We start from the raw sequence: 5,514 nt of genomic DNA, 5'->3' as shown, positions 1-5,514 counted from the left end.
CTAGCACTCTGGGAGGCCTGATGCAGGTGGATTGCTTGAGCTCAGGAGTTCAAGACCAGCCTAAGCAAGAATGAGACCCCATCTCTACTAAAAATAGAAAAATTAGCTGGACGTCATGACAAGCACCTGTAGTTCCAGCTACTCAGGAGGCTGAGGTAGGAGGATTGCTTAAGCTGAAGAGTTTCAGATTGTTGCTGTGGGCTCTGATGCCTTCTCTACCCAGGATGACAGAGTGGGACTCTACCTCATAATAAATAAATAAAATAAGTAAAGACTAACAGATGCCCTCAGAGGCATGGGCAGATATGGCTGGGAAAGTCTCAACTTATAAACCACAAGCATGGTGGTTTCCCATAGGGAACATCTACCACTGGAACATCTCCCGGCCTTCAAGATGGCCCCAGGGTTTCTTTCTCCAGGATCTGTGTCTTTGGGCAGTCCCCTCTCACATTGAACAGGGCTGACCCGTATAACCTGTGCGATGTTGTGGAAATTACACTATGTGACTCCCAAGGCTATAAACACATCACAAAAGACAGTGCAGTTTCTACCTTGCTCTCTCTTGGATCACTTGGTCTGGGGGAAGCCAGCCTCGGTAGGACACGTGGGTAGCCCTAGAGCGAGATCCATGTGGGGAGGGATTGAGGCCTTTTGCCAACAGCTGAAACCAATTTGCTGTCCAGATGAGTAAGTCACCTTCGGAGGGACTCCTCAGTCCCAGTCAAGCCTTCCGATAGATGACAGCTAACATCGTGACTGCAAGCTCATGAGAGACCCAAATCCTAAGCCTTGAATCATTAACTCACAGAAACTATGAGAGATAATAAACTGTATTGTTGTTTTAAACCACTGAGTTTTGAAGAAGCTATCGCTAGAAAGTTTAATGCTTTAACAATGGGAAGGTCATGGGTGATGACAAAGTCTACAGTGTGTCCACGGGCTGATGAAGGTCATCGAAGTTGATAAGGTCAAAAAACTGTGAAGCCAGGATGTTGGATGGTTGTCCCTAACAACATGGGCTGGGTCAATAACCTTTTGTATGCTTTTTCCATCAGCAACAAATGAGGAGGCAGAGTGAGGTTTACTGATTCCTGTCAAAGACTGGGGAAAAGGCAAGAGCAAGAAATGGAAAGAAAGCAGACAGGAGAGTATGACAGGTAGATCAACGAGAAACCACAGCCAGGGCAGAGACAATGAGGGGCAGAAAGAAGGCCAGAGGGAACCCGGAAGATGACCTTATTGCCTGGGAAGTCAAGCAGAGCAGACGCCCCTACCCAAGACCCAGCAAAACTCATGCTCTGCCCAGTAGGCCCAGTTGATGAAGGATAAATCCCAGGCTTCTATTCTTCTCTCTCCCCACATGTATATTTATCTCACTGGAACTTTATACCACCTGCCAGAGCTGACATTCACACAGCAGTATCCCCAATTTACGGTTGAAGAAATTGAGGCCAGATAGTGGCATGACTTGCCTGTGATCCCTAAATCACTCACTAAGCTGGGGCCAGGGAGAGGACTAGAACCCAGGCGTGCTGACTCCCCACTTCATGGCTACTGGGACCGCAGTCGGGAAAGGAGTGTGCAGCAGTGGGAGATGGGCAGAGACGAGCCAGGGGCAAAGGAACCCAGCTCAAAACGAGAGCCCAAGTGTGGGGCCAGCAGCTTTGCTCCCCAGGAGATAGAATGGGAAGGCACTAGAAAATTCTATGGGAGCCTTTCCATGCCCACCATCTTGATTCCTCAAAAGTCTGATCCTGAGGGGAGGCTGTCAGTGCTGAATCCATGGCCTGAATAAAACTGGAGGAGGTTCTGCTCCTTCAAACCCCCACCCCCAGCAGCCTCTTTGGGGCAGGGATGTGGGGAGGGAGCCTCCTGTCTGTTATCATCCTCTAACACCTGTGCTCTAGAGATAACATGATTAACTCCAGAGAGCGGGGCTCAGAAGAGTGGGTGCATAATGGGGGCTGGGGCAGTGGGTGATAGAAAGGGGCTCTGGGGGCCCGCAGGGAGGAGGGCGTCTGGGTGCCGTATAGGGGGTCAGAAACAGGCTTCAGCTCCTGCTGCTTTGCCTGGAGCCTCTGCAGACCCTTCCCTAGGTGCAGGGGTCGCTCACTGTTTCCTTATCTCTGGGAGCCATGACAGCCTGTCCTCCAAGGCTGCTGATCACATGGCATTGTTATCACCCTGTGCCTGTGTCTGTCACCGGCCAGGGCTGTGATTTGTGACAAACAGCACTTGAGCGCCAAAGGGAATCTGTTCTTGGCCTTATCTCCGGCCTGTGTATCCTGCGTGAGCCCCATGTTTGGTCCCTGTGGGGCCATCACTTTGCCAATAGTCGTCCCTGGGCACCCAGATAAGGTGCTAGCTGTCTGTGCCCTGGGACTCCCCAGTTGATGGCTGTGGGACAGGCAGGGCTCACGCTGACATTCCTTGTCTGGGTCAGCTTCTCAGGGCACTGTGGAAACCGTGGACACACCAAAGACACAGAACGTAGCTTGGGTAATGTTCCCAGCTTTAACCCTTAGTAGCTGTGCAATGTTTCATTTGCACGCAGTTTCCTACCCAGCCGAGGAAAGGCAAAAAAAAAAAAAAATGAGTCAGCACCAAGGACAGCACCAGCAAGGGCTTCCCCTACCTCTGCATGAGGTTGAAAGGCAGGAGGGGAGAGAGAGGAAAGGAAAAGAGAGAGGAAGAGGGCAGGAAGGTGGGGAGGAGGGAAAAAGAGAAGAGGGAGGAGAAGGTAGGGAAAGAAATGGGGGGATAAACGCAAAAGGGAAAGGGGAGGAAATCGCAAGGGAAGGAGAGCGAGAGATTCTCTGCAGGCCAAGGAGTGGTGTGATGTTTCTAGGCCTCTACTTTTCTCCTCATCTAGTGGTTGAAGAAAGACTATTTGTCCAAGGTAAGATATATGAGACTAAAGGTCCTTTTGATCTTGGATAAAGAGGAACTTGGAGCTATTTAACATTCCACACCAACAGAGGCCAGAGAAGGGACGTGAAGGAAGTGACAACAATTATAAAGCAGATCTTTACTGCGCCTTACCCTGTGCCATGGCTTATTTAACCCACCCACCAAACCTGTGGGATTGGTGCTATCATAGCCCCCATATTATAAATGAGGAAACAGAGTATGAGGGAAGCATAACTATCCCGAAGTCGCATTACCAGAAGACAAGAATGCCTGTAACCTGGAAAGGAAATAGACCCCTGCTTAGCTCCCCTCCGTCCCACTCCTTCTCCATCCTTGCCATCCTTTGAGTATCCAGGATCTTTCTGAACTTTTAATCCAGAGTTGGCCTCTCCTAAAATTCAATGTAAGCTCACACATCCCTACATTTGCAAAAGGAGCATTCTGGGTTCCATGTTTTAGCTTAAGAAGCTCTTTTAGATTTTTCTGGCCTGAATCAGCCAGTGCATGGTTTGGTTCATGAGGCAGAGAAAAGGCTGTCTGGAGAAGGCCCTGAGGCCTGACCTGCTGCCCACAGTCACGCTGCAGCTGATTTCTGAGGAGTGGGAAAGAGTCAAATGCTTACAAATAGACCTTCGAGTTTGGCAAATATAAGCTTCTATCAGGGAACTCCTGCGTGCCTTTGGCTGACCGAAGGTGAAGAGAATAGCCAAAAAGTGGTGTACACCCAAGGTCAAGCTCCAGCTTTACTGCCACTGCTCAGTGACCCTGGGAAAATTCCCTCTTTTCTCCAGGCCACAAAGAGAAATCATGGAGTCCCTGCAAGGTCAAACAAGGCAGCTATTTGGCACATATTAAATAGGGGTGATTTTTCTCTACCTTTTTTCCTTTGGTTTGCTACTCTGTAGGGTAGTTCCATCTGAGTGCTAGAGCTCTGTCCCATATTGAGGATATACTTGATATAGAAGGAGATGTCGGAGCAGCCACTATTGGGAAGTTCAATAATGGACAAGAAACGGGTAGATGGATGGCAGATGAAGGAGTTTATGCAGCCTGGATAAATGAGAGCTGCCCCACACTCTAACTGGGGAAGCTCAGAGATCCTCCCTGATTCCCTCTACACATAGAAATCCTCAAGGATATCATTCCTGAGCAGCAGAATAGGAGAGTGTAAATTCTGATGGACAGAGATACGATGTCTTTACAGCTCTCCCCCTGCCCCATGACTCTGATGAATCCTCTTTGGAGCTCCCCTCTACCATTATGGATGGTTTCTTTCTTGGCACATCATGAGCCTGGTGCCCAGGCCTCCTTGGTTTGAGGGAGATAGCAGTTGGTTTAGTGCATATCACAGTGATCCAGAGATACAGTCTGATAGATCTGACCAGGTTGTAGAGAGAAAGGGGTATTTTGAAGAGAGAATCACCGGGCATGGTGGCTCACTCCTGTAATCTTAGGACTCTGGGAGGCCAAGGCAGATGGATTGCCTGAGCTCAGGAGTTTAAGAGAAGGTGAGCAAGAGTGAGACCCCACCCCTAAAAATAGCTGGATGTGGCGGGTGCCTATAATTCCAGCTCCTTGGGAGGCTGAGGCAAGAGGATCTCTTGAGTCCAAGAGCTTGAGGTTGCTTGAGGCATGATGACACCATGGCACTCTACCCAGGGTGACAGAGTGAGACTCCATCTCAAAGAAAAAAGAAAAGAAAAGTCTGTGCCACCCTTCCCCTGCCTTGGTTGGAGAATACCATATAGACACATTTTTTTTTTTAATGCAAGGGATACGCTATATGAGTCTGGCTAGAAAGGATAATGTCACCCCTCCACATGGTGGTGATGATAGACTCTGGACTCAGAAGAAGTCCTGCCTGAGTGGAAACTACCATGCCCTTTAGGATGAGTTCCCAGGACAAACTCCATGCTGTGTGCACACCCAGGTCCCCATCTCATGTGTTCAAATGCCTTTGGGGCAGTTAGCATATTAGGTGGTCTGGCTCCTCCTAGTTCCAGAAGCCAATGAAGCAAGGTCTGTGCAGGGAGGGACTTAAACCCAGTCTCATTTGCATCCTCAGATGAGCCAGTGAGGCAGAAAATGTAGATAATAAAGAGAGTTAATGACAGGCCTCCCCAGCTGCCTGAGCTGGCCCTTGGGGAGAAGGAGTCGATGAGCTCCTGTCGCTGTTGTTCCGGACCCTCGATTTCTTCATCTTCTCTCTCCCACACAGCCCCCTTCCCAGCCTGGCTTGTTGTCTTGGACATTGATTGCAGGAGCTCGCACAGAGAAATGAGACCACAAGGGATCTGGGTATCTCTAGGTCAGTGATGGGACGTGGGTGGGGGAGGCAACTTGTTATTCTTTTTTTCTTTTTCTTTTTCTTTTTCTTTTTTTTTTTTTTGAGGCAGAGTCTATGTCACCCTGGGTAGACGGCTGTGAGGTCACAGCTCACAGAAACTTCCAGCTCTTGGGCTTAGGCGATTCTTTTGCCTCAGCCTCCCAAGTAGCTGGGACTACAGGTACCCACCACAATGCCCGGCTATTTTTTGGTTGTAGTTGTCATTGTTGTTTGGTAGACCTGGGCTGGATTCGAACCCACCAGCTCTGGTGTATGTG

This window comes from Otolemur garnettii, unplaced genomic scaffold (genome assembly GCF_000181295.1).
Source record: "Otolemur garnettii isolate 467f Iridium unplaced genomic scaffold, OtoGar3 scaffold00023, whole genome shotgun sequence".
NCBI lineage: Eukaryota > Metazoa > Chordata > Mammalia > Primates > Galagidae > Otolemur > Otolemur garnettii.
Note: the sequence above shows the minus strand (reverse complement) of the source record.